The sequence below is a fragment of the Chaetodon auriga genome, chromosome 3 (assembly GCF_051107435.1).
Source record: "Chaetodon auriga isolate fChaAug3 chromosome 3, fChaAug3.hap1, whole genome shotgun sequence".
NCBI classification, from domain to species: Eukaryota; Metazoa; Chordata; class Actinopteri; order Chaetodontiformes; family Chaetodontidae; genus Chaetodon; species Chaetodon auriga.
In genome coordinates this window covers 19,508,907-19,536,488 of record NC_135076.1, presented here as the reverse complement: position 1 = coordinate 19,536,488, position 27,582 = coordinate 19,508,907, and the positions used below count along the sequence as shown (strand labels likewise).

Here is a 27,582-nt window from a genome sequence, read left to right as displayed (position 1 = left end):
GGCAAAGAATCAATGACAGCATCTTGACACTGGGGACCATTCAATGACTTGAAGACACTGATAGCATACTTGATATCTCAACACCTGACTGCACTTATATACAGAGAGAGAGAGAGAGAGAGAGAGAGAGAGAGAGAGAGAGAGAGAGAGAGAGAGAGACTAAGTCCTATCATCATTTCCCCATTGGGCTGTGATTGACCCCTGCCCGATGGAGTGCAGGTGTAGTGACCTGGTGTTTACCTGCGAGCACTGAATCAATGCCCTCACAGTAGCAGTCACAGTCAGGACAACCCTGCTGCACGACTGAGCAGAGATCAAGGCCGGGCTCTTCCAACATTACTGGGTCGAACTGTTGGGCAAGAATGTTACTCATTTAAATCATATCACACTTGACGTGTGTTTTCTGGACCAGATTACTTTTAAAAAGTTAATAAAACGTTGCTAGCTTCTGTAGGATTGTTCTTTGCTCCTAACATGTCTACTAAAGTTCATGTAGAATAAAATAATTTGTGTGACATTATGTCTCTTTGATCACTATATTGCCAGTGGAACAATGAAATGAACACTGGCCTACTACTGGTCTTGGATCAAATGGTGTCCTGAATCAAGAAGTTTAATAGGACAGCCTTTCCATTATATTACAGTCTGCAGTCTCTTCTTCTCTGTGTTAAAATGTTTTATCTTTAGAAAACACTCCAGTGATCAGCAGTATAGTGGAAAATCCACCTTGGTTTTACAGTCTTATATTTCCATTATTTTTTTGTCTTCAGTCTTCAATCACCTGTGAGAATGGGACGGAAAATGGAAGTGAGATTCTTCCATATGGGACTCGGAGCTCCTTTCAGAGAAGTCAACAAACTTTTAAAGTTGTGCGACTGAGACTGAAACTTAAGCTCCTGCACAACAGTGAACTTGAATATTGACTTGCCGATCCCCCTGTCTTCACAACAACCCTATTGGAGTATCAATAGACAAGACGTAAGGTTGAAAAGTTCACCCATCTCTCCTCGGGGCCTAATTGGAGCTGAAGGTCAGGAGACGTGTATGTTCCTATTGGTTTATTGCCTTTATGGATCCAACAGGAGTGGTGAATGTGTATGTGTGCGAGCCATGGAACAATTCTCCTCCAGTGTCTTGCTGCCTTTTTCCATTTCAAAACTTGCTATTTTTATTTTTTATGATATCCCCAAAACAAATTCAAATGTCTGTTATCTTCAAGTAACCAGACAGTGAGAGACATATTAGAAAAGAAATGAAACAAAATGTTGTGTGACTAAAGCGTTTTCTCCAGCACAACTTTTCCATTTAGCCGAGTTCAATCAGGTATCGGAATAGAGTGCTGAACAGTTCTTTAAAGCTGAAGCAGGCTGGACCGCTGTGCTACTGGTAATTAAGCGGGACAATAATTAGCTGGTAGCAGAGGAGAGAAGGGGGTGGGGGGGTTGAGGGAGACGCACTGAAACACAAATACAGCAAACAGAAACAACACACACACACAATTAATCTGCAAGATGTGAGGGATGTGTGTGTCTCTTCCCCCATGTCAAAGCAGCCAACACCCTCTCCAGATGTTGACATGCAGACCAGATGGATGCACTGTTTGGTGTCTGGTAACTTTTAATCACAGCTTAGAACGAGAGCGAAACTGAGAAAAAACAGGGAGGGTGATAAGCAGGGACACATAGTGGGGTATGAAATGACAAAATGAAAAGAAGTTGGAGCGGGACGATCATCAGAGGACCCTCATTTGAAGGGGACAAACTCACAAGAGCAAACTGTGCTCACACAGCAGCACTGAGTGTTTCAGTGAAGGAGTGAGAGAAAGTTATGCTGTATGTCTCCTTCCCTCTCTCTGTCAGGAGAGGGTCAGCTGGCTGCCAATGCCTTGTGACTTGGAACCTAAAAATCAATTTAACACCGGAGCTAAACAAAGCTGCATTGACCATCACAGGTACCTGGCTTATGGCCAGTTCCATTAGTGTGTGAGTATGTGTGTGTGTGTGCCTGTGAACTGGGCTGGTCAAGAGGTTGAGTAGTGCTGTTGTGGAGCACGTCTGGTCTACTCCTGTATAACCTGTGTGTGTCGAAGCACAGTGAGACAGGGATAGCAGCCAGAATGAGATCTAATACGCGGCATTGCCTTTCTGCTGATTGCTGGGAATCTTGAAGCCTGTGTGTTTCCCAAGGCGGCCAAACAACCGAGCTATCAGCTTCATTCAGACAAGAAAAGCAGGCGGGCAGACAGAATGAAGACAGGTAGACGGCACACGGAGAAGATACAGCGCACACATAATAAAAGCAGCACCTTGAAACGTTGGGAATGTAATAACACACTGCTGGATAAAGATCTATCGAATTAACTAAGATTATCACTTTTTGAGGGGTATCATGTGATAAATACACGGAGCATAATAACATAATAGCTGACATTTTAAGATCATTATAGAGTATTGTTACAGTCTTGGGTCCACTTGTTGAGAAAAGTGCTCATCCATCCAAATCATAGTGGCAGATATCTAAATGGAGAAATCCTTCCCAACAGCCTCATCATCTAGCTCCTTCTTTGGATCCTGAAGCATTCATTCAGGTAAGTTAACCTTTCCATAAACTGTGCCTGCCCTGGGGTCTCATCCCAGTTGGATATACCTCAATGACCTTCAAGGGAGGCTTCAGAGCAGTATCCTGATCAGCCACCTGAACCATCTCAAATTGCTCATTTCAATGCAAAGCTCCCTCCGACTACGTCTCACCCTGTCCCAACATGTTCAAGAGTTAAGCAAACTAACTTCTGCTGCTTTCTCCTTTGGTCACATTTGAAGACTTACGACTATAGATGAAGGTCGGAAAGTTAAGTGACTGGTTGATCAGGACTTCACCTTCAGGCTCAGATCCCTTTTCATTATGACAGCCTGGTAGATTGTCTGTATTACTACACAGACACTTTGCCTGCTGGGTAGCAACCCACACTAAACCCAAGGGGAGATATTAAGTGTTTTCTTGAAGAGAACCATGTACTCAGGCTTGGATTATGCTGGCCACCATTCCAACTGCTTCACAATCAGCTTCCCAAGTACAATACACACTGGAAATCACACTTAATGAAGCCAGCAGGACAACTGTGGAGCTACCGATCATCAGCAAAGAGCAGACATGCAATCTTTTGGCCAATAAACTCCCTCAACTCCTCAGCTGCACATTGAGAGTGTTTCACTGAAAATTACATCGTTGATGGCATGGCAAAACATTGACAGAGCAACATTGACCACTTTTTTCTGACCAGTAGTCAAATGCATTTTATCAGATTTATAAAGCACTGTGTAATAATGGTTCTGTTTCATAAATCAGTCATTGTGGCAATGAACAACTGCACCAGATTCCCACTCCCACAGCTCGCCCTAAGTAGATGTAGAAATGCCGCTTATCATCCGTTTGCATGTGAATACTTCTGCCAGTTCCACCACTAGAGGGACCTGTTAATGAAAGAAGGGCAAAGAGTGTTTCACCAGTTGTGTCGCATTGGTGAGGTTCCAACAATGCCAGGAGCAGACGTCATCACAGGCGATCATTACACACAGTGGCTACTCATAGCACTGATATTGTTAATTCATCATCATGTACCTGTAGACCAACACTGGCAGTGATACTTCAATCATTGTTGTTAAACGTCAGAAAAATGATCAATGATTAAAGAATGCTCATATTGAAACAAACCTTGCAAAACACTTCACAAATGAGGATGAAATGAAAAAGGGAAACAACTTCTCGACTGTAAAGAAAAATGTAAAAATGCTGCGCTCATAAGTAATTTATTAAAGTGAAGTTTACAAAAGTGCCTTCTGAATATTTTGTGGACTGCAAAAAATAGTAATTGAATCAGTGAAACTGGAAAAGAACCTAAAGAAACAATCTTTTATTATAAAGTTATGTCTCTCACCTTCTTCTCCATCTTATCACTTAAACTCCAGCTTTGGAGCTCGTTTGAAGTATGTATGAGGTTCACAGATTCTCACTGCACATTCCTCTTTTATATATACCAGTTTATGTGTGGGATATCTAAGGTTTAGGTGCATATGCATCGTTTATACATCTGCCCCCAGGATGGAGTCCACACTGCTCTTCCAAGAAGAAAGACAAGAAGGAAGCCATGAGTCACCTCAGGCTGAAGCTCATCCACCTGAAACTCTGCCACCGTGGACCTTTTTAACTACCTCAGTTGCCTTATTTGACAAATGAACACCCAACTCTGGGAAAAATCTCGCCCTCCTCCTGTGAGTTGACAAGGCCCTTCAGATTGGGAGGTGGGCACCTGCCTGGGGCTTACTACCCAGGAGGAAGGATTAAGGGTTGAGGTGTTGCTAACCTGATAGTGGGTGTTTTAAGTAATCAATCAATTTCATCTTATAAAATAATGTATTGTAGCATTATCCCAAACTGTTATATGAGCATGTTTAAACTCTATCTGTAAAAGAAAAGTGTGTCTGTTTTGTCTGTGAGGATTGTCAGTCATCCAGGTCATGGTTATTGAAGGAGGGTGGAATCAAAGGCAACTGGACTTGGTTGCAGATGAAAGGACAGCTTTGTAGGTGGGGGTATAAGTGGTGTCGTAGACCTCCTCTTCTGTTGACGAAAGGTTTCTCTCTTTTAATGTTTTGCCTCTCAACCAAGGGGCTTTTTCATTTCGGACCAACTGGTGGGGAGCCCCAGGTATTTAATTTTTGTGGGCTTGTTATCACCTGAGCCAAGTGTATCAATTTCCTTTGGATTTTGAACAATATATGGAAAAGCCTCAAATATGCCTGAACTGTATGTATGTAAAGTACAAGGTGTTACCTACTGTGACAGAATCCTTATTGTTAATGGGTAGTGTATTGTTAAAGGGGGAGCCAATGCCAGCCTTGCTCTAGCCATTCCCCACCTCCATCTTGCCAGGCCAGGTTCCCCCCTCCCTTGCAGTTCTAGATCTAACACTGCTGGCACCTCAAGGTCTCCCCTCCTCTCAGGAGTCTCTTTTCCTCTCTTGAGATAAAACAAACAAGAAAACAGTCATTTGACGAATCTGTAATCACCTTAGCTATATCCACTGGAACTGAGGGCTTTTAATTTGCCGTGCTTTTAATTTGTTTTCACAGCAGTTTCAAGCAAATTGAATTTGTTAATTAAAGCAGCAAAATGAAATGCTGAGCATTATTGACGAGATGCTAATTGGGTTAGTGTGGAAATTGGAAGTGGGGGTGAAGTGGGGTGGGCGCAGGCTAACGAGAGGGTTGAGGGGGGAGAGCAGGGCGTTTTGGGGTATCAATAGTCAGGACAAATCACATTACAGAACAGTGCAAGAAAAGGCTACATGCCAAGTGGCCCCATGGCGGCTGCATTATGGTCTGTGGGTGTTTGTGTGCGCGCACAATACATCTCCCCAGGCTTTTTTTTTGGCAGTCATACACAAACACAGATAGACAGCTGTACTTCCTCCTGATTTCTATCCAACACAAACAAACACAACTGTATGTATCCACACAGGCATACGCGCGCGCACGCACGCACACACACACACACACACACACACACACACACACACACACACACACACACACACACACACACACAGAGAGGAACAAACAGGCAGACACACTCACAGAGTGTCACAATTGTCTTATTCCATTAACAGAGCCTAAGAAAATCATAGTAATTTATGGTATATTTTACATTTGATACCACATGTGAAATTGGTTTTAACACAGTGAGGCAAATATAACACAGTTCTCACGGCAGGCTAAGGGCCAGACTATGATTGGGCATTTTATTTTGAATTTTTTTTAGATGGGAATAATTGCCAAAATGATTATTGTTGTCATAAATACTAGCAATTTAGTAATGCAATAAATCAGTCAAACAAGGCCAGAACTATGTGGGAACAGACAACATTATTAGGCTCTATTCTTCTCAATATAGCGGCAAGTGAAGCCCAATACGACGGGCGCACACAGAAAAATGCCGCTCTGTGTGGCATCTCAAAAAGGGGCCAGGACAGCAACAATATATCTGTAGTTAATTGAAAAAATATCTTATTATCAGGTGTATTTGGGCAGGCTTCAACCACGGAAAATCAAATCAGCCCCTCTCTCTTTTAAAAGCAGCGCACTCACAGACATGATGTACATAATGGGTTGGAAGCAGAGTCCAGTCTGGCTTATCCAGAGAGGAGGCTGATGGATTTGTCTGGGAGACAGTACACATACTCTATAGCACTACAAGTACAATATAAATGTAAGGCAATCAAAACAGGCTTTCAAGGCCAGACGACGTTCCTTTTTGCTCTGAATTTATGTACATTTCAGGATACATTAAAATCCTGGCCGCTGTGCTATAACCAGAGATGCTGTCTAATGCCACAGTGCAGAAGAAAATGTTGTCTGTGCATTCAGGCAACAAAATACTTAAGAACAACAAATAATGTAAGAATAACTGAAAAAAAAAACTTAAGCATTTATTCATTTTGGATACTGTGAGTAACGTGTTGTCCCCCTTTTTATAGTCTAGTCTGCAGCTGGTCTTGCTATAAGCCTTCCTGTCAGACAATGACATCCTCGTCCTTGGAATACTGTACGCCTGGTTCATTTTTTTTAACAGAAGGACTTTCCCGTTAGTTTTTAGCATGTCTGCTATTTGGTAATGTGGTTAGTCTGCCCTGCCTAGCAGTACAGTTTGTTATTTTTACTCCGTGGAGTGCTTGTTTGGCTGTGCCACTATTATAAATACTGAAAAAGCATTCCATGCCCCATCTGGTTTTTGCACTTCAGCACGCCTCAAGCATTGTGACTCTACTGCAAATTTAAAAATGCTTCAGAAAAGCTTTAAAAAGAAGGAAGCACAGAGTTATAATGGATATGGCATTATGGTCTTTTTATACAAAGATACTGAGTGAGGACTGTTGGGATGTGCAGCCCTGAAGAAGTTCTGTGAAGTGGAGTGGTTAGAGAAAATGTAAAAGTGCTCTCTTTTGGTTTTAATGACTCTGTTAAGGACTTAATTTACCCTGTTAAGAATTTCAGAACTTTGTTTGCAAAAGTGCAACTGAAATAAAGTCATTAATATCATTGAATGTGTGTGTTTGTGTGTATGTGCACACATTCCCTTCTGCCCATACATATGTACTAAATCACCTTTGCATAAATGAAGGAAACTATAAACCTCCCGCCCCCCCCCGCCTGACAGTCTAGTATCAAACATCACTCCTTAACTAGCTCATTGACCCCTCAGAGCTCTGCTGAGCTGTTCACTGCTAAGATCGCTCGGTCTCCCTCCGGGCACGTTGGCCCAATGCACTACTAATGAGAAGAATTCACTCATTTGGCTCCGGATCCACACTGGTGAAGGACAGGGGTGTTGGGTTTGGGAAAAAGAAAGAGATGGAGGGAGAAAGGGATTAAACAAAGGGAGAAATGGCAAAAACAAGTAAGATTAAGAAAGAGATGGAGGCGGTGTGAGTGTTTGTTTGGAAACAAAGTGTGAGAGGCAGGGAAAAGAAGGGAGGGGGGGAGTGGGAGAGGAGCAGCGAGCTGGGTGAGACGCTGAGCAGTGGTTGAATTAGGGAGGTGATTATAGCACTAATTACAGGCTGAGCTGCTTCATTGATAAGGTCCCAGCCTACACCTGACAACACTTACTAGCCTATTCTCTGTAATGTTGGAAATACTCAAATGTACACACATACAAATAGGATGGGATCTGGGATCAGGGCATCTATAAAAGGTATTGTAGTAACAGGATTATACACACTGCTCTTGTGCCTACTATGTGCCTTCAATCAACATACAGCTCCAGATCCCAGCTATAAACACTTATCACAGAGTTTACGCACAAAACAAAGTATACGCAATGCTATAATCTCCCTCGTGCCTCAGACTTCCTGCTGAAATCACGCGTGTTCACTCATTTCTCATTCCACTACTGTTAACACATTTGCAGAGGGTAGGATACGCATTCTGATTATGAGGTGTGAATGAAATCTGGAGATTGTCTGGACAGAAAATGCAATCCAGACGGTTTTTCAGACAACAACACTGTCTCATTCTCCACTATGTTTTAAAATAGCCATTAACACAGTTAAGCATTTTTGAGGCTATGTTTGTGCTGATATTTGTCATTTGTCATTATTTAACCGGTTGATTTCCTCAACTGCAGCCCGGCCTATCCTAAGGTTACGGCTCTGTCCTTGACCACCCTGACAAACAGATTCAATACACTGTACAGCATTTCTACAAGGTCTCTATTTCTACCAGTTCTATCACATAATACCCCATTTGGAGATGGCAAATTTGAATGCTATTCATGGTCCCTATTACAAAATGTTCTCATCTAAGAGAGTGCACTCAGCAATACGAATCAAACTGAAAGGGATTGAATTGTTGGGCACCACTGTATTTTATGCTGCCACTAAATATATCTATCTTGTTCATAACAATTTGCGGCTCTGTGTTTTGTAATCATAAAAAGGATAAGTTTGGGGGAGATATGAGAGCCGTTCTTTTGAGAGTGCTGATTACAGAAGGCACCATCTGCGTGGAGCACACAGCTGCCTGCCTCATCAGAATACCTAATATTCCAATGGAGGGGCTCTAAGTACCTGGCAAACCCAAGTAGATAGATAACAAAGAGCCTATTAAATAACGGACAAAGTGGCCTGTGAAGGTAGGGGTGGGGGATGTGGGAGTGTGTGGTGGGAATTAGTCTTTTAGCTCCACACACACTCTGAGATGAGATAGCCCCGAGTTCTAATTAAAATTCTCATTCCCATCTAAGGTGGTAATTTTGATCTGAGGAAGAGTGGAAAGTTTGATGTCTTGCAGACAGCCTTCTCCTGTTCCTTCCCTCTCTCTCTCTCTCTCCCTCTCCCTCTCTCTCCCTCTCTCTCTCTCTCTCTCTCTCTCTCTCTCTCGTCAGTCTTGATCAAAATCAATGTTATCTGTCCAACCTGGCAACTCTTTCTTGCCCTTGCTCGACCTTAAAGTCATGTTGGAGCCATCTGCTACAGAGTTATATAGATTAAAAAAACATGTGAAATGTGAAAGCATACTCTATGTTCACACACACACGCACACACACATGCACACACACACACACATATATATATATATTGCCATAATGTCCTGCGCCTTCCCAGTCAGATAAGGATTTTCCTCCAAGCTCACTCGTCCTTTTCTCCTCTGGGTATCTAAGGGAGATCGTGACTGCAGACCTACCATTAGTCAAAACAAGAAATCAACACTAAACTGCAAATGGGTGAACTTGAGCAGGTTACTTAAGATATTATGTGGCAATGCACATGCAGTATGCTAATTCTCAACTGATATATGTGATGACTGACATTAACTGGATAAAAAACAGGGTGCAGGATGATTACAAAATTTGAGTATACCTGACTGACATATGGAAACTGAACAGATCCAAATCATCACGTTTCTGCTGCCAGTTATTCACAACAACATGTTGTTTCCAGACACTGCAGCTATGCAGTGCAAAGCTACATGAGAGTAAACTGAACATCTTTGGGTTTTGGTCAAACAAAAGAAGACACTGGAGGACTTGGACCTTAGAAAATGGGGATAGGCATTTTTCATGGTTTCCTGTCATTTTGTAAACAAAAGTATTAAGAAAATAATCAACAGATGAATCAATAATGAGAGTAATTGCTAGTTGCAGCTGAGGTACGGTAATTATTTGGCCAGTGTCTATGTACAACGTGCACAGGGATGCCCACCAACACACTTTCAGGTTATTATTACTATTATTGTTTGTACAGTAACAGTGTTTAGAGCTGAAACAAGTGCTGATCAAGAGAAAATCGATCAAGTATTCTGATAACTGACTTATTGATGGAGTAGTTTATCAAAGGAAAATGCCAACGTCTCCTCCAGTGTCTCAGATCTCCTGCTCTCCTCTGTTTTATATTAATACGATAAAAATAAAATCAAGACAATAAGTGGCAGAATAATTGATAATGGAAATGACTGTTTGTTGCAACTCCAGTTAACACAGACCACACCTGACCACGCCTCGCTGTGGTTCAACAGACTTAAACCTTTCGGCCCATAAAGGCCAGTGCAGCAACTGGTGGGAAATTTGTCGTTAATGCTGTTTATACTGGACGTACATGTTGCAAGAGGAAGTGACACCTAAACTGTCAGGGGTCATTGTGCACAATGAGGATGTATTTTAATATCATATGTAAATCAGTGACATTACATGTTCACACAATCCTGATATGAGATGTGTGTTAATTGCAGACTTAAAGGGGTCCGCACGGACAGTCAGAGGTGCTGGAAGGAGGGAGGCCATAATTACATGCAGGCTTCCAAATTGCAGCTTGTTTTGTCAGTCATGTTTACTGTAGTGCGTCAAATTTTGCTTCTCTCCATCTAATAGTCGCTCTCCAACCTCTCTCTCTCTCTCTCTCGCTTTTCGCCTTTTCTCTGTCCTTTTTTCCAGCTCATTACTCCTAAACAATTATATTTTGGTAGAAAGCCTCTCAGTCGCAGCCTGCTGCTGGCTAAAATGAAAACAGGCAGTGCGGAGGCAAGACGATGGATCACAGTGTCAACGCCAAAGTTATCATCACCTTGCTTGATTTATATTTCTTCAGTGCTTTTTTCAGTGAACTTTGCAAAAACACACCTACACAGACAGATTTACACACACACACACACAAAGTTTTCTCAGATGAGCAGGCTGCCTGGGGTGGTGTTAGGGGGGTAACTGAATGGCCATCATTCTGATAGAGCACCTTCATTGAGGCTGTAAAATTAAACAGCCAATTTCACCTGGTAATTGGATAGTGAAATATTCGTGGTCAAACTCCCTGCCATGAGACAGTAGCATAATGCAGTGAACAGAGTGAAAACATAGGGCAGATCATCACATTTAACTGTCACAATGGTGTAAAACCACCAACTTTCTATGTCGCCATATTAAGTCTATATCCACTTGCCGATCGACTTTCAAACTACATTGCCTCTTAGCTGTTAAGTGTGAAAACAGCAGAGCCGAGGGCCACCTGAAACTGTTGTTTAAAATATGATTTAAACTGAGGATAGCTTTGGTATTCACAGTAGCATGTGTTAAATGATTCATATCTCAGGGTCAGACATTAAGAATTCTTTCAGTTAGTCTCTCCCAGGCCGCTTTAATTGCCATAAATATGCTCTAATTAACAGGCTGGAGTTCCTGTGATGTTTTTTACCCTGCCCACACATTAGTGCAAAAATAGCATTTACAGTACGTTGTAGTATTTGTTAATTACCAGCGTTTCAGAGAGGCAATAAGGGGGCTTCACACCAACAGATGGCAATACCTCAGGGGTTGAGCTTCCACTTTCTCATCATATTATGTTTTCCAATAGAAGCTACGGAGACGCCACCCTTGAGTGGTATGAACTCTGCGTCGAGGAGTGAGCGCCTTTGCGAGGATCAAACACTCAAATGAGCCGTGATGATGGGCCTGGTAATACGCTCTGCTGTCTCCAAGGCCCGGCCACGGAGGGCTTTTCCTGCTTCAACCCGCTCCTCTCTCTCTTTACTTTCCTCGCCTTCAACCTCAGGCTCTACCATTTGAACTTCACTTCAGAGAACCTTTACATTTTTTAATGAAAATGTTCTGTGGACCACATGCTGGTTAATCTATACTTTTCATCATTTACCAATGTGGAGGAGTGTATTGTAACAACTGGTAGGTATAACTGAGACCTCTCGAGAAACAAGAGGTCAGGCTTAAATGTCTGAAACAACTTACCAACAACACATTCTCTTCTGGCTGTGTGAACTATGAGTGTTGTCTCCGAAAAGCATAGATGGGACTAGTACTGTTAGTGCCGCAAAGCCTTGTAAAGAAAGGGTTGGGGGTGATGGGTCAACAGAGAGTGTGACTCTGATGTGGAACATCATGGTTTGTCTTCCATTTCCCACCATCAGTAATCATAAGTGCAATCAACCAAGAAGTTATTTTAACCCAAACCACAATATCCTAACCTTACACACATATTTTTCTTCCCAAACCCAACCAAACCTTAACCATAGCTGTGGCAAATCGTAAAACATAAGAAATCGCATGAATCATCTTTGTAACAGTCGTCGTTTTGTAAGCCATTGATGAACAATGTGTATTAGTAGCACCAGATCAGAAAATGCTTGTATGGGCCCCATAGAGTCCTTTCCATGGAGCATACAGCAGCTTTAGTTCAGGCTGAGCACTGAAGTCCTGCAATAACTGATCAGCTGCTTCATTCATGCTTCACTGGGTGCTGCCTGTTGACTGGTAACATTGAATCATATTCATACTGGTGCCCATTATAATCTTACACTTCTGTTACGCTGCTGCTGTCACAGCTCCAATTGCCATCCCAACTATCTTCTTATGTGCTAAGTTTTTTCATTGGTATTAATTAATTTAACTAAGATCTGTTCATGATCTAAGGAAGGATCAGCACTCTTGGCAGAATCCCTGTTCCTCATTGTATAATCACTTGTTTAAATGCTCAATTCCTTGATGTAAGTGCCTGCCTGAATTATGACACTGCATTAAGAAATGCTTGCTGTACAATCAAAATAACAGTATTAGCATCAAAGCTATTTTGACAAGCAAAGTTGGACATGTGCATGTGGGTTTACTGTGAGAGAGAGAAAGACATTTCTTTGGGTATTGCAGACCTTGTTTGGCACTGTGAAACATGCATGCAGTAAACACTAAGCACTATGAGAAAAACACCAGCCAATAACAATTCAGGCTGTTTAACTTGTGCATCAACAGTCTAGTCAGTCAGCCAGCCAAGCAGTCAGTGTCAGGGATGAGACAAGGCCATAATCCAATTCTGGTTTTTACACGGCGTCATGCCTTTACCTTTGACAGCGTGATTGATGTGTATGTAAATGTGTTTTGAGGAGGGCTGTGAGCAGCTAGTTAAAGCAGACATTTAGGGCTGGCCTGTCAAAGATGAATGGGGGGGAAGGAGAGAGAGGAGGAGGAGGAAGGAGAAGGAATCCAAAATAAAGACGACTATTGATCCATGAATGAAGATGGACACTGGAGGAGTCCTAGACAAGGCGTTATGTACCTCTCGAGCGTCACTCTGAATTCATAGAGAGGCAGTTTGACAGCTCCACAATGGCATACCATAGGGAGTGTCTATCGGACACACACCCAGCAGGAAAAGGTTACTGCCTTTTCAAGTGCCCCCTCTATTGTCCTCTCTCATCCCTGGTCCTCCTTTTCCCTTTACCATTCCTTAAGTCAATAGAGAAAAAGCACTGAACATTGAGGTCAAGACACTAAATAGATCGCAGATTTCTCTCAAGACAGTGTCACAGTGTTTCTGTGTGTGTGTCATGTGTGAGAGTGCAGGTCTTGATGTACACGTGTGTACATGTGCTTGCATGTGCGCTTTCCCTTTCCATGCTCTCACACATTCCCCTGAGACTGTCATGTGGGCACTAAAGTTTAACAACTTCAGGGGAACAATAGGTGACAGGGATCTCAAATCTACCCGCCCGTTTCCACAGCAACCAAGGAAGGAGGAGGAAAAAGGAGGGAGGAAGGGAGGAAGGTGGTGAGAAGTCTCGTCTCCATCAGTCATGCACATATCCACCGCTATTTGAAGCCATCAGTCACTGGAGTCAAGTCTTTCCCTTGGAACTTAGCATGCAGGCGCTAGCGTGTGTAAATGGCGCCAGTAATCTGTCTGGATAGTGTCGATCTATTATCCTAAGCAGTGGGGTGAATGCACTCATTTTCTATGCCTCATGATGGATAATTGGGCTGAAGTAAACTTCAAATGGTCAGACAGAAATAATAGATTACTTTGAGTTGTCTGAAAAAAGTGTGATTCCTGCCACTGCTTTTGCCACTTTTGAAGTAGAAAGACATTGGGAACTTTGACTCTGATTTAATTAGATTACATTCCATTAAACTGATGTGAATAGATAAAACTGAAACTGGGCCATAGCATCAGCAGACAGTAACAGGAGTTACAGGAAAGGAAGATGTGAGAATGTACTTAAACTGACAAAAATGCCAATATATGAATGAAAAAGGTGCAAAAAGCAGTATGTGCAGAATACACTCAGCCTCAGAAAACACCACTGGGACCTGGTATTAAAGGGATTTAGTCAATGCCTTTAGCATTATTAGCATTTCAGCTTCATCAATATTAATTCAAAGATCTGTTTTTCTGTATTGGAATGAGCTTTATTTTCTCAGGTATTCTTTCACTAGAATAGCTGCATATTTACGTGTCAGCCTGCCACTCCACTGACACAACAGGCTGAAAGTATACTGTATGTATAAGTGTTGCTAACTCATTAAAGAGCACACAGAGGAATTTTTTCATTAGAGAGATGGGTCCTTTCAAATTCTGTCTTCCCCAAAAGAAATGAAGGGGCAAACTTGAAAAGAGAAGGCACACGTATATGACATGTCTCAACAGTATGAGGCAAACAAATGGAAAATGAAGACATTTTTCTTTGAGACTGCTGTTGATTTTCTTTCTCCCTTGCTATCAATAGGAACTCCTGCATGGAAATGGAGAAATGGATTGACGGAAACAGAATACTCATTTCCTGCAAACTGTTTCCACAGCCATCAGATGGCATCAAACAATGACACGCAAAAATATGGAGAGAGAGAGAGTACAAGGGGTTGAAATTGTGAGAGAGAATGTGCAACCGAAAAAGAGACCCCACAAACTACCTCCTTCATGCCCCCTTGTGCCCTATGGACCCTGCACCCTCCTCTGCTGTGACTCTGATGAAAAGCAGGCCACAATCCCTTTCAATTTGGCCAGTGTGCCCCAGTCCTGTTAAAGGCAATCGACTGGCTGAACAGAGGCACTATATCACAATATGCAGGTGCAGACGAGCCCGGCAGAGGAGAGAGGAGAGACATGGCGCCTGAGGAGAGAGAAAGGGACTCTGGCATCCATCTCTCTCACACTTAGGCTGACGTTCAACCATAGGGGAGAAGCACACACACACACACACACACACACACACACACACAGGCTGGGGCCGGGCAGCAGTGGGAGAGCAAGAAAACGAGAGGTGAGAGAGAATAGAAAAGTGGAGGAAAAATGGGACCCGTCACTTCCTTCTTTTTTTTTTTCTTCTCACTTCAGGTAAAAAAAGAAGATAGAATAAAAGAAGAAAGAAAATGTATTTTGTGCAACTGGGGAGTGAAGAAAAAAAACCTGTCTGGGATGAGAGCAAGGTGTTTGTTTTTGTGGTGGGTAAATGCCTGCGTAGGTGCGGGGGAGGCCATTGGCTTGGCTAGAGCTGTTTGTTATCGGGAGTCTCCAGGCCCCCCAGGTGTGCCGAGCTGCTGGCCCGAGTCGGAGGGGCTGAGCCTGGGGTAGGGTGAAGAGTCAGAGCCCTTGCCCAAGGATGGGTGAGAGGCCAACAGACTGGAGAGAGCAGCAAAGGCCTGAAGAGGACTGAAAATACCACATGAAAGATCTGATTTATCCCACAAATGTTCTGTTTACTGACATTCCCTTCCATTTCCTGCCCAGACTGTAATTAAGCAACTCGTGCCAAAGTGCTCCAAGTAAGCAATGTAGCCACTATAATATATTAGACCGTGTACAAGTCTCTACACTTCAAAGCACCATAGAGGACATCAGTGAGTGCTGTGCATTGAGATTGAGGACCTCTGATGCACACTTGGCATGTGAGAGCATAAAGCGTTCATACCTTCTCAACCTCTTGAGGCGAGCACTGAGGAAATGGAAGCTGAGAGCTCATAGTACAGGCTCAGGTCAAGGATTTGATGCCATGTGACGTCTGATCTGCTTCATCCTATCACACGCAGTTGTTGAGTGGTGAGGTCTATAACTGTAGGCGAGGATAAAACTGCAGCAAGTCTGCAATCACACTGTCTGACCATGACCTGTCAGTCATCCTTGGCTTTCGGCTACAGCTTATCACTAGACATACTGGGTTGGATCAATCCTCTGTATCTAGAATTCAAAAGTAATCTATCCCTGCAGAAATACCAACTAATATACATGCAACATACAAATTAACTTGCAGCCACATACTGTTGCGTGCACAGACTGTCTTGCATGATACAGCATACATGCATACACTTCAAAAGCAACTTGAGGTTGAAATCTTTCTTTAAAATTCTCTCTCTCACTTGCAGTCAACCTAATGTGGAGCTGCATCCTGCAATCTAAGATACAACTGACCTAGTAGGACAAGCCTAGGGTTAGGGTTAGGGTTACTGCCTGATGTGAAAGGAAACTTGAAACACTGTGAAGTGAAACAACACAGTGTGACATCATAAGTCAATGTCTCACCGCTGTCCGTTATAACTCATCATCCTTGTCCTGTATCCAGTCCTCTGTTTCTGGACTCGTATTAGGATCATACTTGCATATACGCAGTGAACGGTCATGTATTTTCAATCTCAGTGTCAAAACTAGCATCAAGATCCATGTTCATGGCAGGTCCAGTTTCTCAGTTCTGAGGTGGATGTGAAAACATCTGAACCCAACAATGAGTCCAGATGTTACTGTAGTATGAAGATCAGTGTGTGAAATACCCAGCAGTGATCAGGGATCCCGCTTACCGAGTGCCCCAGTATTACGCTGAACTCAACACAAACTCAATATGCAGCACACAAGACTTCATCAATGCAAGCCAAGGCAATCAACTCAGCTAAAAATACTTTGCGCACACATCATAAGGCTAATATCATTAACTATGAGGCCAATCACATGACTACACAACCACGCAACAACTTTGCCTTGCAACAGAATCCACACAGCGCATCTGCCTCTCTCTCCAACCCAACACACATACACACACGCTCAAACCCGACAAACGCACACTTGTTTGTTGTGTAACTGTTGTGTAACTATGCACAGCAGGTCGATCACAATTCAGTCACGGAAACAAAGGTGAGAGATTGAGACCTTACCTTTCCAAACAATGGACCACAGAGGCTTTGGCTCAGCTTCTTCTTGCTATCCAGGAAAAGGAAACACAACATCCAGGTTCTCCTGAATGGCACCAGATCAAATTTGTTCAAAAGGTTTAACTTTCTTCGCTCTCTTCATGTAACCTGTTGCAGCTCTGGCTAGCTGTGTCATTTACAGCAGACAATCATGCCTTGCACTCGACATGGGGAGGTTAAGTGTGACTTGCTATGCATAGGCTTTCCAGGGTTTCGCCCTGTGGTGTGCCCTGCAGTTTCCAGACTCTGAACTGCTCCACAGCCTCCTTGGCTGGTTCCCCAAGCGATTTAGCTAGGCTGTGTACTTCTTGTTCGCCATACAAAGAAAAGGCCTCCTGCTCTCCCGGCCAATAGCATTTATCAAGAGTCTTGAGCTTCTGGACCAAGTGTGATAAGTGCTCGGTTAGACTGCCAACCACCTATTCATAAAAGCAAGGCTTGTTTGTTTTCCTCCTGCCCTCTTTCAGCTGCAGCTTTAAAAGGGCCTGATGAGACACACTGTTCTTCATTGATTTCCCACCAGAAGTCTTCATGACTGTCAAAACATTGATGGTTTGTTGGATGTAGAGGCTTGAATCCACAAGTGTCATTTCTCTTCTCTGCTGCTCGAGAGACAGACTCTGAAGTTCTTGCAGGATGTCTTTCATGACAGCCAAATCTTCCACAAATCCGGGGTTGGTTAGGTGCCTGGGAAGCCCTTTGTATTTTTGTCTGTCAACATCAGTGCATGATGTGTCCTCACTGAATGCTTTAAAATGGAGTGTTGGTGCTTCATCTGATGGTGAAAACTTGGCCAATTTCCAATATTTGGATATTGAGCTCAGCCACTGCTTCCTGGAGCAGCTCCTGGAGATAGAGTGAGTATAACTTTGAAATGAAGAACTCGATTTCTGACAGTGATTACAGACAGCCACTAAATAAGAGCATCTTTGATTCCCAGTTCTCCTGTTACATTGATTTAGGAGAAACTGGAAGGAAAATTTATAGGCTGATGTGTTTACAGTTCATATTTATAGTAATGCAGTAAGCTATTACTTGTCCTTTGTGATCTCGGGGCAGTCGAGCAAGCAGAGCCAGTTTTCTGACTTCTTCCTCTCAGGAACGATTGTTGTTTGAATTTGTTTCAGTAATTTGATAATTTTGGAAATGGACAGTTGTTCTTAGTCCTTGTTTTTTTCCCTCAAAACAATAATCTCATTTCCATATGCACATTTAAAGTGTTATTGGCCTCTGTAACTGTTTATTGTATGAAATCCCTTCTTAAAGCAATTTTAGTCTAAGTGACGGCAGACAGTCCTTGTTGAGTCCAAATGAAGAACAATTTTCAAATGAATATCCAGGAAAGGAAAAGGCAAATGAATGTATGTTGCATCCATCCAGTATCACTAGGGTAACAGTAAGAATTGGTTCATTGAGGTAAACAGCTGGTGGCGCTAATTCTCCAGTTGGGGTTCATTAGACGTAGAAAACATGATGGAAACGTTGCTTTTGTTTCGTGTATTAATTGAGGAAGGCTCATCGGCTCCCACAGCTGTGATGCTTTAATCTGCTGCTATTTTTAGTCTCTCCTGTGGAAGCTCTGGTGGACGTTTAAGTCACATGCTCCATGTACGTCATGGCTTATTTGCTAGGTCTGTTTCCATCAACGCACCAACTTTTCCACCTCAACAAGGCTGCAATTTTTGAGTTTTTTTTATTTATTTCTGGCATTCCACTTTTTTATGTACATTGAATTTGCTCTTAAATTGAAATGCAAATATTGACTATTTCCAATGTATTTTTGCACTAAACAAGATTAGTTATCGTCTCCTGTCACTTAGATTGGCATCACTTAAGGATCTCTTCACAGCCAGTATGGACAGCAGGCACAACTCTGCCTATGTACATATGGTCATGACAATATTTTAGAAAAAAAAAAGACTCTAAATGTCAACCTGTCCTTTAATGCCAGCTGAGGGACACACAAAACCATACGCACATGTACACATGCATGCACTCACATACACACCCATACAAACATATGCAAACACCTGAAGTGAACAGGCCAAACTTTATTCCTCACAAGTAACTTTTGACGAGTTCTCCTCCACATCCTGGAGTTGTATTCAGACGTGCTAGAAGGGAGTGCTGGAGAGCAGTCATGTAGAAAGAGAATGCTGTTACTGGAGTTATTAACAGGCTCCTGTGTTTCCCTCCTCTCAGCTGAGCTATTCAGAGCATAGCGTCCTCATCTGCCACAAACACATGCCGACAGACAGACGCAGCAGACGGACACACCGTGCAGCTCCTCTACGCGCTGCGCAGTAATATGTTTTTTGCCCATTTACAACAAATTAAGTTTCCCTCAAAGTGAATTTCAAGCTTGGCTGCCTTTGGAGGGCGAGCAACTCTCTTTTCATTAATTTTCATTCTTTTCCTCCAAACAAATGATCTACTGTACAGCCCGCTCTGCATTGCTCTCCTCTCCTTGTCTTTTACTTTCTCTTGTTTTCTCCTGTCTTTGCCTTCTTTTTCCTGCTTGCTGGTGCATTTGGGCCAGGCAATGGAAAGCAATTACACTGTCAGAAAGGTGTATTCTGATTTATTAAAAGCCTTGAATGCTATCTGTTTTGCTCCCTCTTTGTGTCCTCCTGGGGAACTGAGTCCTGACACCCAAATGAGACAGAGTGAGTGCTCCCTGCTCAGTGCTTCATCCTGAACGTCATCTAGGAAGCCGGCAGTGTAAATATCCATTGGCAGAGGAGGGCAGATAGACGGCTGTAACACAGCTGCGAGGATTGGCAATAGATTTGCCTCTGAAGAGGTGGGGGACACGGAAAGACGAAGAGGAAGAAAGAGAGAGAGATGTGTCTGCAGACTGCTGCACAGGCTCCGTTTGAAATGACATTCACTTTCCTTCTTAATTTCATATACAAGGCTCTCAACTATCCACCATCCACAGATCACACCACTGTAGGCCCACAGACATGAGCCATTTCAAAGAACTTTCATTCACTTAATTCCTATTCACTGAAACACAGGACAGACAAGAGAAGGAGAGACAGAGGAGAAAAGAGACAGAGCACCAAGCCATTAAGGTGTGAATAAGTTCCAATTTCCAAAATAAATATTATCTCTGTCTGAGTAACCCAAAATCTGTGTGCTTTTGTGCCAACATTATAATAAGGATCAACAAGGGGTCAGCACTGCGTGAACATCACACCATCAAATTCAGAGAGCTTCACCTGTGATACTTTAATCTATTTATCTCCCATATTTTGTCTAAACAAAGTTGACCTGCACTGTGTAAAACAGTAAAGTTAAACACACCACCGGCACGAACAGCCAATCTGCGATGCGGCTACGCATTCACAGCCATGCCTAACGCACTCGCCCACCACCTCTCCCTCCCTTGATGGCCAGAGAGATGGGAGCGATGCAGGGGTGTGGATGCGTAATAAAGCATCTAGTATCCTTGGGGAAGCATTGGTTGGAGATAAGAGGCCATACAGCACTATAATGTAAGGACATAGATCATAAACCTGCTTATCTTCTGCTCCCTCTGGAGCAGCCTTTTTAGTCAACTGTCTGAGGCCAAAGAATAGTCACAGCTCAACCTTTCTCTCAGATTCCTGTGCTAGACAACAGATAATGCCATGTTGGTAAGAAGCGTGGAATAAGGGTCACTCACTAATGAAGCGGTAAAGAAAGCGTCATAAAAACAAGAATTGTTGCCAAGAAACCTGCAATGATACAATGATGACCTTTCCATCTTTGAGGAATTTCCTCTTTCATTCTGACACCAAGGTGCTGGAGGCAGTGATTAACATATTATTAGATGATTAAGAGTCTAGATCTTTTATCCAGATGCCTGTAAGCTGCTGCCAAGGAAAATATAAAACTTCCTGAGGCCAGGAGAGAACAATTTATGACAAATGCAAAAACAGGGGAACAAAATGGCAAACAGGCAATGCAAGGACCCATAAAGTTAACAACAAACAGACGGCAAACACAAAAGAAAAACTTCATCAGAACTTAGTTGGGGAATGAAAATATAAGGAGTGAAAATTTAATTTCCACCCGCTGATATAGCTATATTCCTTAAGTTGCTTTGTCTTTTTCTTTTGCATTTTCCTTTTTAAAATGAGATTTTTCTTCCCTGTTTGATGTTTAGGCCACAGCTAATGCATTCATGAACAGTCTGCCACTGAAGGAAAAAAACCTCTGTTATCTTGAGCTGTTTACCTTCCAGCTTGGGGAAAAAGTAGTTTACTTACTTGAGTGCTGCCAGCTTGCTTGACTGGTGAAGTGCTTGTGTCTGTCTTGAATATATGCTAACAAAGCTATAAAACTATCCATGTTTGGGGAAATATATAGCTAACATTTCTGATCATCTGCCCGGACCCATCTGTCTCATTTGTATGTGGTGCAGTAATGAAAAAGATTGACAATGTGGAGAATATGCTATTTTCTGCTTCCATATAAACCATATGAGTGAATCTGTTTAAGTCTTAAACGCGAACACACCAAACCAGTACAGACTTTCTGTTCACTGCTATAATACAAAGCGCATGTTCACATCTCTCATGTGGTTTCACTTTGCAGTATCACCTCATCCACACGATAAAGTGCTGATTGGCTATTCAGGTGTCGGCCTTTGAAAGAGGCAGTCAGTGGTTGAGGGCTCTCTTCATTACAAACCAATCACACAGCCATTCACAGAATAGCTCCAGTGTCAAGAACTGGGCTCTCAGAGTCCGCTTTCAGGCAAAGTTAGCATTAATTAGTTACTGTAATTAAAACTAGCACTTCGTCACAATGGATGCTGTTACATTACTTGATGACTGTGTATGATTTGAAAAACCTTTGCTGAGGAGATATGAATGGTGTCAATCACTCAGTTCCACACAAAAGGGAAAATTCACTGCGACAGGACTGTGCTGTACTATATGTTTATCTTATTATTTTAAGTTAGGTTACAGCGTCACTCTACAGGATTGCGATGCACAGTCAGCACTGATTAAACACAAAATGTGATCATGCCCATGTCACTCATTCTGTTTTCTCATCCAGGAGTCCAGGACTGTGATTGTGATTTGACTGTTCAAGGACTTGCAATACTGCAAAACACTCCCTTTAAAGTGTCCTCTGATATCTTATTACTAAAACATCTCATTGCATTAGAAAAGGCACAAGTTTCAAGCGTAAATTGGCTCTTAACAAATTATCTGTACCTGATGTAATAAAATACACATTTTCAAGGGAGCGTTTTATAGAGTCTGGAGTCATTTGGAGGCAGAAATCATAAGAATCTCTCATTACCAGGAGAGAGGAAATGTGCCTTGCCTGTGGTGTGTTTCCTATGTTCTCCCATCAGTTTGCCTGGCCCAGCTCCTCCAGTGTGGCTGCTGACCTTCTCCTCTCTCCACGGCTGGAGTGGCTATTGATTGGATCTTGGCACACAGTGTACAAACACAGAGATAAGGGGAGAGAGAGAGGCAGCCAGGCAGATATAGCTGCAGTGCCCACTCCACTCCCCTCCTCTTGCTCCAGACACGAAAAAAAAAAAAAAAAAAAACCCTGTTCTTCGAGACTCCACTCCCACTGAGCAGACACCCAGACATGGTACCTGAACACTGATAGCAGACAGGATTAGGTCTAAAATTCAATCACAACAGTCTAAGTAATGTTAAGTCACTGCAGCTGACAGTGACCGCTGCCTCTCTTCAACACAGTACAAGTGATCTATCATAATCTTGCTTTGATTTGTGAGATTTCACAAGAAAAAAAATAAAACTGAGTGGATGTGACATCCCTGCACTGTGATTCTGAGATCAATAGTTTTACTTGATGTGGATGTGTGAGCAGAATCATAGTGTAATAGTTGCATGGATTCAGGCTTGTCAAGTTGCATGCAGGCCAGGCCAACCTTAAGGCTGGTCCGTGGCCTGTCCACTCTACCATCCTGAGGTCACTCATTTAAACTTTCCTTCCATGTGGTCTACAGGCAGAGGCTGTGCTGTGTCAGAGGTGACTAATAGTGTCATAGCCCTGCCCTCCCCAGCAGGAGTGGCAGAAGGAAAACTCAAACTGCTGCCTCTGCAACTCCTGGGCAGACACAGCCTACCGGTGAGACCAAAGAAAAACACTTTGTCAACAGGGACGGTGGGCAAATAAGGTGCTTTCAAATCCAGATGGCCGCGGGACACCTGAACACCACACAGGAATGAGGAAACAGTTTGAAAGAGGAAGCAGTAGGCATCTTCTCAAAGAGGCCTGTAGCAGGTCAAACGTATGTTGTCTCTTTCTCGGTGTCTCTGTGGATGTGGGTGCCTCAGGGGGAGAGAGAGAGAGAGGGCTTAACTCAGATACTGTCAGGATGGTCTACAAAAGGAAATGTTCAGACAGACAGGGACCAGAGGAATTGACGCAGGGCCATGAACTCAGCAGAGCAGGAATCAAAATTCCTTTCCTCTGGGGAAGAGAAATTCTCCTGGTGTTTGTCTTTGTGTGTGTGTGTGTGTGTGTGTGTGTGTGTCTCAAGGACCTGTGTGTTTTAGGCACTCTGGGTGATTGCCACCAACTAATAACCAAATAGTCAATTCACCCACAGAAACATACATGTTACATATGTATTACATACTTACACATACTAATCTACATACACATAAACACACATGACAACAAATTACCCAAAATAAAGAAGGTTATAAAAATACGTTTGCTAAAAATATAAATGTCTGTTAATTATGAAGCTACAGACAGCAGCCATTCAGATTAGCTTAGCACAAATACCACCTACCTCTAAAGCTCACATATCTACTTCTTACAGTATATCTCCTTTGTTAAATCTACAAAAAATGAAGCAGGGAATGACAATTTCCCATTTACTGTACCATTTTATGTACCCGACTATATCTTACTGCTGGGACAAGAAACTTCCTGGAGTCTGCTCCCAGCCAAGAGTCCAGCACATAACTGCCGTCATAAACAGTTGTTTTTTTACACTTTGGCTTCGTGCAGATTAAACAAACAAGACATAACATGTTAATTAGAGAGTGTAGAAGTGCTGGTTGGTTGATATTGTAACAAGTGGGCAGATCCAGTCTAGCTTCCCCCTGTTTCCAGTCCAGCTTCTTATATTTAACAGACAGATATGAGATTCCGGTCTGGCTCTTAGAAAGCAAATAAGTATACTCCCCAAAATGTCAAACTATTCCTTTAGGAAGTGAATTTAAAGAGGATTCTAATTTTGCAAATCTGAATTCGTCAGGCAGGTTGTTGCAGAGTTGAGATGCCCTAACAGCAAAAGCTTGGTCCTCTTTAGTCATCTAGACATGGGACCAGACAGGTTGTTGCCTGAGGACCTGACATGACGTGCAGGTTGATAAGGGCACAGTAACTCAGAGATACAGAGTGGGTCCAGGCGATAATCTACCATAAAGGTAATGAGTAAATCCTGACAATCTGTAACAAACTAGTTGCCCATTTAAAGACGTTAAAAGTGGAGTCATATTTCTTCATTTCTTGGTTTCTGGAGTCTGATTTATGCCAGTTAGGAGACCAATACCATAAGTTAAACATGAGGAAATGAAAGCATGTACAACAGATTTGGTGTCTCTGACGCTTAGAAATGAACAGATCTTGTCAGTATTCCTCAGATGATAAAAACAAGATTGGACGACCTTGCTAATATGCATTTCAGAATGCAGAATCAAACAGCACACCCAGTTTTCTGACAGAAAGTTTGGTGTTGTTGGGAAAAAGGACCATCTGAGGAGAGAAACTGTTTATGCAGACTGTCAGAGTGAATGATAATCTCTTTCCTCAGAATTTAGACAACTTGTGCCGTTTTCAGGCTTTACTGTGACCAATATCTGTGCATCCTCATCACCGAACAGCAGCTGATCTCTCCATGACTCATCATCGTTCCTGTTTCTCTTTCCTGGAGAGATACCACCTACTGTGATGTGCAGAAATGAAAGTTAATTTCCTGAACAGGTGAATTCCACTCTAATTGTTAAGCCTCAAATGGCACTTTGAGTATGAGTGAAAGTGAAAGATTTGAGAATTGAGAGGCTGATCTGAAAATTAATTTCAGATCCTCCTGGCTTGCCCTTTTCATCCATCCCAGATCTGTTAGATCTCTCTCTCTCCTTCTGTTCCTCTGTCTTCCTGTCTCAATTAAAGTGACTTTTTAAAATGCAACTCAGCTGAAGTGAACTCAATCCGGTTCAATGTAATTTACACATCAAATTCAATTCACTTTGCTTTGGTGAATCTGGGCTTGAGTAAGATAATAAAAAATACCTGCCTTCTAAATCAGTAAACACTACCTCATTCATAAAGATGAAGACAGCTGGAGGTAAAAATTAAAAAGAGCCGACCTTTTTTTTTTTTACAGTATCTGAGTCCACCAGTGCAGGCTGGATGGCAGAGATTTTGTTCAGAGGAATACATTACAGAAAACAAATTAGTCAGCATGATAGCAGAATGCCAGTGCAAATGGCCCTGGCTCTTATTTCCATCCTTATGAGATAACTGTACCCATTAGAAGGTTAAAGCTATTGTGGTGTACCTGCAAAGACTCTGCTTCGGAAACGGCAGCAATCCGTCTTTAAACTTTGATGCAGCCAGAAAGCTCTCCTCATCCCTTCTCATCCCTTCCCCTCTGACCTGTGTGTATGTGTGTGTGTGGAGTTGCATATGTGCATGAGATGGAGAGGGGGTAGAGGGTAACAGCAAGAGAGGGAGCAGACAGAGAAAGAGATATGAGAGGGTGGGGCTGGGCTGTCTGCCACCCAGGCCCAGAGAACATAAAGAGAAAAATACGGCCATAAAACCTCTCAATGACTATGAATACTAATACTGACTCTGTGAGCCAACCCAACCGAGGCTGTCCTCTCTCTGTTCCCCTCTGTCTCGCTCAGACAAATGATGTGGCTTAAAAATAAAGCAAAAACAGTGCGCTGCACTGGCAGAGTTGTAAAGCTTAGTATTTACACTTTGCTATATACAACACAGTTGTAGTACAGATGGAAAGGGAAGATTAGTGAGACACACAACACCTAACTTCCTGGTCTTCGAACCAAAGGTCCATTATATATGTTAGTGTTCTGGGATGTTTTCCGTGCTGAATTTTATTTATTTGGCTGTGACTACAGGCTGTACAGCTGTAATAATTAACAACAGAAGTGGGAAACAGACTGTTAGCTCTGAGAGTAAACGCATTATGCCCGGTGTATAACCGCTGTGACCTCACCCACTGGTTTTATAGACTGCCTTTCTGAAGCCTTGAGTTTGTTATCACGGCTGTCACAATCATGGTTGTTTGGAGCCAGAAGTGACCATATTTGGATGTGAGCGTGACGGTGGGGCAGTGTGCATTGCTACACCTCTATCCTGATTGGATCTGACTGAGAACCCAAGGACACGCTGTGATTCAGTCTTGTCAATCACAAGGTAGCCACGCCCTAAAGCATACCCTGCTTTCTTGTCTATTTTATTCCAAATTGGACCATAACTTACAAAATTGCCATCAAGAAGAATTGAAGAAGACTACAAAATTAGCGACTGAGATGATGAACTCACTGGGACACTGTTCACTGAGGTCATCAATCAAGTGAGAAGTACGGCCATTTTCTCATAAGCTTACATATAATCACACTTCTTTTTGCAGCCAGCCCCCTACTGGCCATTAGAAAGAATGCAGGTTAAAGGCATTTAGTCATTGGCTTCACTTTGCAGACCTAGAAGCTCCATCCACTGTTTACCATGGTCCATACACCAAACTGTGTACTTTTGTGGTTAGATTTCTCACCACACTGACAGTAGACACACAGATAAACTGAACTAAAATACAAACACAACAGCGCCTGGTAGATTTCGGACATGGTTAAGTCTGGCAGATGTTGTACATTAAGACATTAGAAAGAAAAAAAAAAGTAAGAAATAAATACTTAAAAGAGTACAAAAAATAAGAAAAAAATGAAACAGAAGTTATACAAGAGAAATTAGACCCAAATAAACTACAAGAGCAATTTGATACTGTAAGTACAACATAGGACCGTGTGTCACCAATTTCATCCTATTTTATCTCGATTCCCATTTTATATATTTATAGTCAGCATTTCTTCCAGCACAAGCCATTCAATGTATTTACATTTAGTAATCACCTCTCTTTTGAGCAGGTGTCATTGTTAGTGGTGATGTTCCAAACACGATTCTAACAACTTACATATGTAAGCACGAGGGATCCACAGGACACAATGCATGAATGTGCTTCAGAATTACTGCACGTAATTACATCTATTTGACAGAGGTCTTTACTGATCAGTCTCTGAGCTGTATCAAGTTACTACTAATGCAAATCGAGCCTTTCCTGCGTGTCTCAAATTAAAAGCGCTTGTTGGCTTTTCATCCTCTCAGCATGTATTTCTGACAGAGTAGCTGCTCGAGGCATGTTTGCAGCCCGTGCAGCCATGTCTTTTCCAGCAGAGTTTTGGGGAGCTCTAGTAAATCTTATTTTGTTATTATTACTGTAGGTGACCAGATCTTTGATTTACAGAGACACTACTTTTAAAAAAAAAAATTTGAATTTAATTG

The 27,582-nt window shown here is 42.4% G+C and overlaps 1 protein-coding gene across 1 annotated transcript in view; it reads right to left on the bottom strand.

Annotated features, from left to right (window-relative positions):
• Window positions 1-27,582, bottom strand: part of agbl4 (AGBL carboxypeptidase 4) — a 262,639-nt gene that overhangs the window by 95,099 nt on the left and 139,958 nt on the right. The window lies entirely within an intron of this gene.